We start from the raw sequence: 12,131 nt of genomic DNA on the forward strand, positions 1-12,131 counted from the left end.
CTACAAATATTTTATTGGGTCATGTAAAGAGAATGGGCAGATAACACCATTCACTTCAGGATTCGTCCAAGGCCACACAGAACTGTCCCAAGATTCACTGCTGCCAGAATGGAGCAGATGCATTTAATTAAGCATGAATATTTGCATTGTGATTCCACAGTATGCACTGTACGTACTTTAGTTAAGTATGGATATATATATATATCTGAACTTGCAAAATATACATTGGTCAGTGTTATTCTTTTCTATTCAAATTTTGTGTTCCACCATGATATAGAAATTGCATATAAAATACAGTTCAAAACAGGTGATGTAAATGAAATTACATATATTTATCACCGTTGTATGCTCAGTAAGTGTTCATAAATATATTTTATTTACCATATATTTTTACACAAACACAACACGGCAACATCCGGTTGGTGCCGCCCGGTGGCGAGGAGGCAGTGTTTTCCTTAGCACCAATAACTGGAGATGCACACTACAGCGTGGATTGACCTACAATGGGTGTGGGATCCAGGATAGAGGATGAATGGGAGCAGTAAGGAGGGAGCGTGTGGGAGTGGGGGACCCGTGAGGGGCGATGGAATAGAGGAAGAAAATCCTTTTAATATAACCACTGCTGCTCCTTACACCTAACGCTAGGTTACAGACAAAATCATGGTATAAGAACAGGGGTTCTATAGAGCATACATGCCCAGTTCCTAAAGATTGCTTCTATTTTATCCTTAAGATGTTTAGTGCCATTGGAATTTAGAGCATATCTGTTCTGTGACATAAAGAAAAGCATGATCTTTGGTATACTATAGAACAAAGATAATCACTATTCAGAGCTTGAAAAACATCATCTTGAAGAATGATTTTGTTTCTTCAAGAATTCGCCACAAGAATCCTGTACAAAACACTCTGATCCAATATGAGGTCGGTGGAACTACATACATGACATGACAAAGAACATATCAGTCACCAAGGATTGTTTTTAAGTAGCCTCGCTCATGAGCAGGATAAGTGGCCTTCAGTGGGATGTAGTCCAATTCGTCACCAAAGAATCTAAAATCGACACAACACAGGTTGTTATTGTGGTGGACGGCAACAACACACTCCCTAGCGTAGATATCGCCGCAAGGTGCATTGGTCTGTCCGCTGCCGCCGCCCATCCTGGCAACATCAGGATAATGGTGACTCGGGCCTGGTTGCCCCTGGACTGGAAGAGCCTGATAACTTGCGCCTAGAAAAATATCAAACTACATCTTAACCAATGTTTACATTCCACCAAAATGGTAAAAGGATGCAAACAGAAATTTAGTATAATTGCAAGGAAATATGTGCTAATGAATTTTATGCAGACTAAGTGCACAATTAGGAAATAAAAAAATATAAGTAGTCAAATACATGACCAAATAGCCGTAAAGTTCATTGACAAGAAAAGTTGTAGAAATGAAGATAAATTTTAGAAAATCTAAGCAGCGTGGACTCCATATCTAATACATGAAGGAAGAGGAAGCCCATGTAAGTTCATGACCCCGGAACCACTAAGGCAAGCCATTGTTGTAGCAAGACAAAAAGGAGCTGCAAAGCAGGTTAAATTGCAAATCTACATCCAAACTTACCATGGCACTACATCTTTTTTGTTCAGAAGTAATTGAAAGATATACAAACATTGGCTAACATACTTTCAGAAAAGCACAGTCCCGATCATACTCACAAATATAAGTTTTGGTTTTCAACTGGCAGTGATTGTCCCCCTAACGCAAGCCTCTGCCTATAGCTTTAAACTGAACCAACAAGTTATCATGTCATTCATTTACAAAGTAATGCTTAGAAGACTAATTTCCCGAGGGAAAGAGTCAAATATACTTTCAGAATGTGCAGTTTAGATTATCTTTGCTAGTACCAATTCTGAACATAGCACAACAGTTTAGCTCCTGTTATTTAAGCTCGCAGTATTTAAACCGAGAATTGCTCGCATGTCATGTATTTTTTTGTAGTTGTAATCCCAGTAGTATTTACTTGCGCATTTAGGAATATCATAGTTAAAGCTAAAGAGGAATTGTCCTAGCATAATTTACATTTCAGAATGTTACAGTAGTAATGTAAATACAGATGGTTGAGACGGAAGGAAGGAGCTGATGCTGCTGCTCCAGACCGAATCAAATCAAGGTGGTGCATTGTAGACCCTGCAATCTATCCATCCATTCAATCCATATACAATCAGGTATTTGCACAGAAGGTGCAAACAGTCCACTGTAGACACTGTAGTAGAGAATAGATAGAGCTTCACCTGCAGAGCAGAGAATCCAATGGAATCCAACAGAGAGGAGAAGAAAAGAAGGAAGACCTGCAGATGGTGGAGGCCTCAAGGATGACGACCTGAATATGGTGATGGAACCCCATCACCATCAGGAAGAAAAATGCTTGAGCTACTGGTCCATGGCGATGTTGGGTGTGTGCCTGCGTGAGGGAGAGAATATCATCAGGGAAGGGGAGGAAAGAAGAGCAGAACCCTGGCGTCGGCACTCCCCTCTCCTCATGGGATTCAAGCAGTCGCCGGGGGAGAAGAGAAGGGGTGGAGGGGTTTTTAGTCATACCGCCGTCGTCGAGGTAGCCACCACCGTCATGATCACCGTCGGTCACCATGGCCTGGCGGCTAGGTTATCCAGCGTGAGGAATGAGGGAGGGAGGGCGGATTTGACCCCTGCCTGAGCTGCCGTGGCCACGGAGAGAAGGGGAGGGGTCGCTGTGGCCATGGAGGCCTGCCTCCAACTACAAGGACTTCGCGCTGTCATGCTAGATCCTTCCGTCTCCCGCGCCCGTCTGCCATGACCCGGCTCCGGCGAGCATGCCTGGGTCACCACACCGCCCCTCTTTTCTCCCATCTTCTCTTCCTCACCACCCTGTCTCTTTTCTGCCATGGATCCGCCCGGGAAGCCACGCTCTGGCCTTCCTCATCATCACTGACCACCCCTGCCTCGCCGCCCGCCACCCGATCCGCCACCCCAGCCCCTGCCGTGCACAGATCTGCCGCTCCCCCAGCCGCTCCAGCCACCGCGTTGATGTAAAAAAGACCGCGGGTTGAATATACCAAACCACACGGTCCTTTTTGTAAAAACGAAACCTTTCCCCAAATTAGCCACTTAAAATGGGACTGCGGGTTGAATAAGGAAAATCACAGGGACTTTTTTACAAAATTGATGACGACGTACAACTAGAAGCTACAGCCGGTTTATGAGTAGGTAAAGATTTAATTTTGTCCACATAGCTTCAAACAGCCACAACTTTTTAACCATAAGTCCAAATCAATTGATTCTTTTTGAATTGTATTCTTTGTGAAGAAATCTAGCAGCTCGCCCAAAATGAGAGTTTTCTCTGCTGTCTAGATTTTCTGGTGAATTTCAGAAGTGTTCTTGATGTTTTCTTTTGTGTTTATAAATATTTTGAGAGAGTGAAGCTTGTCTTGAGGATCACCAAGAGGATTGTGAACCTCATCTATACTAAGGCAAGCCACAACAACATTTTCATGGTGCCATTACAATATTTGTGATTTTTGTTTCAACTTGAATGAATGATTTAATCCATGCATTTAAATCACCATTATATTATTTATATTATGTTGGTTGCTTGTTTTAGTTAATATGCTTAGTTTACAGCAAGTATGAAGCTAACTAAGTTGGTTGAATAACTAGAAGAAATAGTTATATGAAGAAGTAATATGGATATGGATATAAGTAATTATTTTGAGTTATTTTCTTGGAGGAGAAAATGATAAATTTGCTAAGTAAATATTCTGTTTAAAGTGATGGTTAATCAGAATCAGAGAAGTGATATGAGTTGTGATGCTGATGCTTAGAGTGCATAAAGTTGACCCAGTTACTTCCGATGATATATGATGCATATATTAGTGCTGCATTTCATGGCATATTATGACACTGGTTAATTTCACTTTAAGTCAAACCTAATGATAACTCAACTTGAATATATCATTGACCGGGTCATGGTGCCACTGAATCGAGTTTTTCCATGCAACCACATTTGCCTTTATGGGAAGGCCTTTATTCGGTCTGTTGTCATGCCTCTGATCGGTGCCTCCAACGAGGGAAGGTTATGGGCGTGCGGTACCCTGGCCTGGTAAGCAGACATAACCTTGTATGCCTGTTGTTGATGTTATGGTACCTTGTCCCCATTTGGGACCGTTTATGTTTGGCCATGACGGTGGCTGTTGGTGTCTTTGGAAGACACGGGGCCACCCGGGACTAGTGCAGTAAGGAGTGAGTCAGAGTGGCCGAGAGAGTGTCATGGCAATGGAGGGGTTTCGTTGGAATGCCGTTGGTCCACCCGAATGGGAGTGCAAGGCCATGGGTTCCGTGGTGTGGGTACAGTGCGCTACCTCTGCAGAGTGTATTAAATCTATCGATAGCCGAGTCCACGGTTATGGACACGCTCGAAAGTAGGTCACACCATGGGTCAATGTTTAATAAATTTTGCACACTAAAGTTATGAACTTTGCACTGTTGATGATGGTGGGTAGACCATCTTGATGTTGGAGACCAAGTGTTGGTCGTGGTTGTGATCGCTGGAAAGATCATTGTTTGAGACCAAGTATAGGTCGTGGTTATGATCGCCGGAAAGATCTCCGTTTGATTACGAGGTAACCTGATTTTAAAACCCCGATGTGTGGTCCGTTTGTGATCCAAGAGCGATCACCGTTGGTAAGCAAGTCCGAGGGGCTTTTATCACAAGAGCATGATCACAGCATGTCGGATATATTGTTGCATTATTAAACAATTGGTTAACTATCATGATGTTGTTTGTCATTATGTTTATGCTTGTTGTGAGCTTGCAAGTACATTCAATGTACTGACCTGGCGTGTCATGCCAGATTTCAGGAAGGCCCCGTTGGAAAGGAGTGATGTCCGAGTCTAGATCGTGTCCACATCGGTGTCCCTGTGCTATGGAGTTTCGCTACGGCATTGTTCCGCTGCCGCGTAGTTGTGATGATCGAGGCCCCTTTATGTTCACTAAATAATGTACATATTGTTCAGCCGCACCGAGTGTGCCGCTTGGCCTCGCCACCTGTTGTAATATAAACTATGATCCGCTAGCATCAATAAAGCAGTTGTTTTCTGTACCAAGATGTTGTCTGTTGCCAGAAGGCATGATCTCTGGGCTGGCAATGCATGGTAAACCGGTTGCTCCGAGCCGGGGTGCCACACATATTACATCCACTGGGCATCAAAGTTCGCCACCAGTGCAAATATATGGAACAAAGCAGCATATCATATACGTTGGTTGTCAAAGTTGGCGACCAGTGCAAATAAACGCCGCAACAAAACAAGTCCAGAACTGAAACCACTTCAGAAGATCTCAAGAAACAATATCCTGGGTACCCATAATGCTGGCAAGATGCTTAGCAAGCTTATTAACTTTCTCTTGTTTGGCGCTTAAATCCTCCAGCGCTTGCTGTTACACCAGAAAGTATGCATCTAAATTCTGCAGGGACTTCCTCGGTCCTTCAGCTTCCTGTCGCAGCACATCTGATCTATGTCTTTCAACTTGAAGTTGAGACTCAAGAAGACGAACTGATTCAACAAGCGATTTCGAAGAGCTTGTGCCATTAGTAGCGGCCAATAACTCGAACACTACATCAAGACAGGACTTTTGGGTTCTCTCACTGTCGTCAAGGTAGTTTTTACCAGCTTCCTTGGAGATCAACAGGGATGTCTCACTGTCTTGAACCTTATCTGCATTACTTCCTTTACCATTGCATAACGGGTTACTGTTCTCCAATATTTTGTCCGCATTCTACAAGAGAAACAAGCAGACACATCACTGGTTTACCATGTTGTATATGAAGCTCATTTTGGTAAATCAGTTCAGTAGTAAAGTGCACAGGATAACAGCATGAAACAAACATATATCTATGTACCATGGTCACTTTATGGTCTATATGATTCCAGTTTTTTTGCCAAATCAAGATAGAGACACAGTTCAAATAATATTTGTACAAGACAAAGCATAATAGACAAAATATAAGTGTGGGAAACTATAGAGCAATAACAACACTTGTAATGTGCATGACATGAGAACATAACTGTATATTCAATTGAAACTGGAATGAACATAGAGCAAGTTACAACAGCAAACCAGTTAAAGAAACAGGTTTAAAACATACCTGTTGCACCATTGGAGTTTCAATTCCATCCTTCAAATTTGAAAATAGTTGGTCTGAGTAAATACAGTGATGCAAGGGGAAAGGAGTATGAACCATAGCTAGAGAACCTGACCTGAGAACAATTCTTCTTCTCCTTTAAGCGTTGAGTTGGGATTCGGAGTGGTGATCCTCGTGCTTTGGGCACTGCAGTTCCCTTACTAACTACTCGTGTTTGGGTTCTCTGTGGTGGAGACGGTGCTGTGTCAACTGGAACTGGGTTACTATCTGCTGGGGTTGGGGTTAGAAGGGGTGTAGCTGGTTCTCTGTCCAACTGGGTAGGGGTACAGTCTGCAAGAGTCTGGGTTATGTGTGGTGGACCTGGTTCTTGGGCAAGTACAATCGTGGTTCTATCTGCATCAACTGGTAGCACTATCTTTTCTGAAGACCGTCATGTTACTCCCTTAGATACTGCCATCACCCTCTCCAATTCAAATGGATGATAAACAAGAAAAGTAATTGAATGTACAGACATTGTATGATAGACAGGTGTAATTGATAGTGGGGAATAAAAGAGGGCATGAAATAATTCACATTTATGTTCTCTAACCAAACAGGATAGCATGACACAATTTCACATATATGATGGCTAACTAAACAGGATATCATGACACAATTTGACATTATGATGGCTAACTAAAAAAGATGGAAAGACATAGTTCAAAATATGATGACTATGTAAACATGATGACATGATATAACCATATAATGTGTTTATTAAATAGGTTGGCATGCCATAATTCACATACATGCCGCCTATGGAGACATGATAACATGATATAATTCCCGGATAGAATGACATAATTCAAAATATGATGACTATAAACACTAAACAGGATGAGATGATATAACTATATGATGTCTTTATTAAATGGGTTGCCATGCCATAATTCAAATAGATGCTGTGTATGTAAACATGATATAATTCAAATATATGACTTATATAGTAAGCAAGTAAGCAGATGGCAATCCATATATGATGTAAAAACTAAGCAATGCAAGACAACATGCATGACATAGGTAATATAACCCTGCCAAGCTTGAGCATAGACCTCAGGGGGGAAATAGGACTGGTCATCAGTCTCTGAATCCTCCTCTGAGGAGCTCTCTGTATCCAGCAAGATGTCTGCTTCAGCAGGTAGCATTGTCTGCTCTGAATACCTTGTTTTCACTCCAAATACTTCCATCACCGCTTCAAATGGCTGATGCACAGGAAGAGTAGTTGAATATACAAACGTTGTCAACAAATGGAACATGTAATACAAAAAATGATAGCATGATATAATTCACATACATGACGATTGGCTCAACAGCATGGCATTGCATAATTCACATATATAATGCCTTTGCAACAAGATAGCATTGCATAATTCACATACATAATGTCTTGCAACAAAATGGCAATGCATAATTCACATATATGGTAATTAGACACTAAACAGATGACATTCACACAAAGCATGTCTAAACTAATCAAATGACATAGCAATGCAAGACACTATACTCACGATATGAGCAACATAACCCTGCCAAGTTAGAGCATACACCTCGGGGGGGATAGGACTGGTCATCTATCTCTGAATCCTCCTCTGAGGAGCTATCCATAACCAGCGAGATATGCGCTTCGTCAGATAGCATAGTCTGCTCTGAAGACCTTGTTTTCACTCCAGAATTTTCCATCAACGTGTCAAATGGCTGATGCACACGAAGAGTAGTTGAATGTACTAACATTGTTGACAAATGTAATATGTAGCGAAAGAAAAGGATGGCCTGATATAATTCACATATAAGATGATTGGCGAAGCAAGATGGCATTGCGAAATTCACATATATGATGCCTGGCTAAACAATATGGCGTTGCATAATTCACATAAACGATGAATAAACTAAAGAGATGGCATTCACACAAAGCATGTCTAAACTAAGCAGTTGACATATTTGATGTATAAAGTAAGCAATGCAAGGCAGCATATGCATGATATAACCAACATCAGCTGCCAGGTTAGAGCGAAGACCTTAGGGGGTAAATAGGAGTGGTCTTCTCCTTCTGAATCCCCCTCAGAACAGATATCTTCCTCTCGATTACAATCCGAAATGGGTGGAGGAGGGCTGCCTTTGCGCCTACCATGGAGCGACGTCTGCATAAAATTTTATTGCCACGCAAGGCTCGTCTCTTTTGCTCTACATGTTCAGTTCCATTGTGTACAATAACTGACATGCATAGAAATAAAACATAGTGAGATTATGTAAGGAGTGCATGCAGAAATCCAGAGTGATGGTAGCAACATGTGGATAGACCCAAAACCAATTATAGCAGGCAGATAATGGCTTCAGTTAAAAAATACAGATAATGGCTTCTTTACTATTTGTTTCCCACCCAACATGAAACTCATAGTAGACACCAGAGATTAACCAGATAGTAGGTGCTTCTTTATTGTTTGTTTCCCACCCGACATGAAACTCATAGTAGACACCAGAGATTAACCAGATAGTAGATAGATACTATTGATTGCGGCCCCGATATGTACCCCCAACCATTTAAAAACTCAAGTTTGACCATTAGTTTGGAGCTGAGTCTAATCGGTGAACAAGACGATAAAGTAGCATGTAATATTAAGCGATGCATAACGTGAGTAGACACGAAAGAATGCGACCTCTCTTGCGGACCCGTGTAGTCCTTGAGGTCATCTGCTCGGTTGATGATGGTAATGCAGTTGTCATGGTTGCCGGTGGCGGGAAGAAGATCGGATGCGGCGAAAGACAGTCTGGAGGCCGGATCCCTGCTGTGTTAGACCCTTCTATCGTTGGAGCAGCTGAGCTTGGGTGGACGACGGTGCAGCAGGAGCGGGACAAACCACACAAGGTTTTCTTTTACAACTATCTGTAAGAGAAGTAATTCTGTAAGGGCTCGTTTGAATTGGAGGATTCTAACAACGCAGGGATAGGAAATACACAGTAATAGGATAGGAATGCACGTGCAAAACAGAGAATTTAAAAACACAGAATTCTGCCAATCTGTGTGTTTGGTTCACAAGAATTGGAAGATCACATGATGCAAAGAAGCATGGTGAGATTAAGTCAAACCACAAGAAAATGTACGGTTATAATGCTAGTATGCTACTATCTCTTAGTCTTGTCCTTCATGAATAGGAATTTGACAAGGAGGACAAGTGGAAATTAAAATCCATATGGTTTTTCTATCAAGGAGACACTAAAGGAACAAATCCTACAGTTTTCATTTGCTCCATTCCTTTGAACCAAATGCATGAATAGTAGTACCATAGGAAACTTTCCAATTTCTATCTTTTTCCTTCACTTTTCCTTTCAAGCACTGGCGATTCTAGTAGGCAGGCTTGAGCAAGGAAAAGCTACACTCAAAGAATGTTTTTGTGCTACTTGCCTACTTCTACTACTTTGGACCCAGGCCACTGCCGTACTAGCTCAACAACCAGGCCCATCTACAAATGCATCGCTCAAACACGTAGAGATAAATAATGATGGCGTTCAAGAGAGTCCATCATGGATAGCTAAGTTGCCTGGTATCTCACTGGTTGTCATATAGTAGGAGAAACTAATCGTATTTCACGTTACTACATGTGCTCAGTGGACAATATATATAACATGTAGAGTAAAAAAGAGATGCAACAAGTGTACAACCTCTTTGGCGAAGCCATGTCGATCTCAGCATGATTGGGTTGGTCAGTGAGGATGATCCGACTGACTTGGATGTCGGAGGACGGGAACAAGATCTTAGGCGTCTGGAGATGGAGCCCGAGGTACTGCTCCGCTGTGATGGAGGGTTTCGTCATTGGAGCAGCTCCGGTGAGTTGTACGATGCCGAGGCTGAAGCAGGACAAGAGAGACAACGTTAACCTGAGTGGAATTATAATAGCATCTGCAATAGATGACGTAAAATACATAACCACAAGGTGCTAGTTGTAAAATACATCAGGCACTCATCTCTGAACCTAACTGTCGAAACTGAATTTAACTGTCGAAACTGAACTTAACTATTGAAAGTGAATTTTGCTGTCGAAACTGAATTTTACTGTCGAAACTGAATTTTACTGTCGAAACTGAACGCACTAGCTAGTAGCAGAAAAGCAGTAGCAGCAGCGCGTGCGAGAGACGGGGCACCTGGTCATGTAGCAGCATCAGGTGATGCTACCTTGAGCCGCCAGCCACCACCGGCCGAACAGCCGCCCCCCCCCACCGCCCGTGGCCGGTGGTGCGCCGCCCCGCCCGCCCCAAAACCTCTCCCCACCGCTGGTCCACCACTGCCCCGACCATCCCTCTAGCCACCCCCCACCCCGTGCCGAGCTTTTTCTCCGGCGATCCCCACGCCACCGCCCCACCACCGCCGGGGCGACCACCGCCCCCACCCTGAACCCTAAGATAGATAGTGGGGTACCTCTCCGGCGAGCCCCCCTCCCCACTGCGGCTGGTTCTTCCTTAACTCTGGCGAGCCCCCCACTCCCTGAAAATCGACTGACCCGAAAGTCGATTCAGTCGACTGAAGTGTAGCTAAATCGGAGCAGCATCGCAAGCAAGAAGAAGACCGAGAGCAGCAGCGCGAGCAAGAACAAGAGCAGACCAAGCAGGGGACCGAGAGCAAGAACAGAGCAGTAGTGTGAGCGAGAGCTAAAGCAGCAGCAGCTCCTACTAATGTGGACGTCTCCACCGAGGGAGCGACGCCATGGAGGAAGTGGCCGGCGACGCTGCCGTGGATCTAGCCGCGCCGTGTCGGCTCGGGACCGAGCGTCGGCAGCACCGTGAGATCGAATCAAGAAGGAAATGAGGTGATTACTGTACAACCTCTTTGGTGGCGCCGATTAGGCCTCAGATTCATCCGAGGAAACGATGATGATGATGCTCTTCCGGTGGTGCACGTGAAGACGACGGTGTGGGAATGGAGGTGGTGCGAAAGACGAGGGGAACACTGGGGTAGCTCCTTGGAGGTGGAGGACGGGGTGGCTGAACCATCGGGACGACGAGATCGACGACGGATCCTCATCCAGTATGGTGGATGAGGGACGTCGAGGTGTTGCTGTGGACGATGTTGTCGAGGAAGAGGCTCCAGCTGGGTGGTTAACGGAGGAGGGTGTGGGGCTTCACGGGTTTTCACGGCCTTGGTGTAGGAATGGGTGGGCGGATGGGATGGGAGTGGGGAACCATGGCTTAGGGACGCACTTGTCCGAAATGTGGGGCAAGTTACGAAATTACCCTCACCAATTTGAGATAGGCGATTCTTTCGGTTCAGGGGTATCACGGGCATTTCGCGTGTCGGTTTTTCACAGGAGGTGGGAGTTTTCGCGCGTGTTGTAATTTTGGAATAGCAAGGCGCGGGTTGAGATGGAGGGAGTTGTCGGAGCACAATGATACAAAGATATATCTTAAATATTTCAGGGTAACAAGGCGCGGGTTGAAATTTCCGGACAAGCCCAACATGTACTATACCAAATCAATTCGCACTTCCGTCGACGAAAAACCAAAAAGAAATCAATTCACATCACACAAGAGAGTCTAGTCCCGTGTACTATACCAAATCAATAAGCACTACAAATGTCATTCAAAACTTTGAATTCATGTTATGTTCAATTAAAATATTTTGCTACGTGTATAATGCATGCAACCTGCTACTCAAATGAACGTTTTTGTGCATTCCAAACGTATATACTACCGCTTCAATATGAACTAAATTTGAATTCGTTTCTCTATTTGAATAAGATCTACAATGATGATTGTTGTGAAGTAAAATCATTTGAATTCGTTTCTCTATTTTAATAAGATCTACAATCATCATTATTGTCATGTTAAACCATCGTTTGTGTATTATCTTCACACCACACCACATGATTACTCTCGAGTTAGATATGAACTATGTGTACTATATGAACTCGAACTCGATTTTTTGATTCCACTTTAT

The 12,131-nt window shown here is 43.5% G+C and overlaps 1 long non-coding RNA gene across 1 annotated transcript; it reads right to left on the bottom strand.

The window, feature by feature from the left end:
• Window positions 1-817: 817 nt before the first annotated feature.
• Window positions 818-3,066, bottom strand: LOC125521078 (uncharacterized). Its single transcript, XR_007289002.2, has 2 exons — window positions 2,589-3,066; window positions 818-2,451 (listed from the first exon to the last, which is right to left on the bottom strand). It is a non-coding gene; the product is annotated as an uncharacterized LOC125521078 (long non-coding RNA).
• Window positions 3,067-12,131: the final 9,065 nt, after the last annotated feature.

This window comes from Triticum urartu, chromosome 7A (genome assembly GCF_056163025.1).
Source record: "Triticum urartu cultivar PI428250 chromosome 7A, HENAU_Tu73, whole genome shotgun sequence".
In the NCBI taxonomy this organism is placed as follows: domain Eukaryota; kingdom Viridiplantae; phylum Streptophyta; class Magnoliopsida; order Poales; family Poaceae; genus Triticum; species Triticum urartu.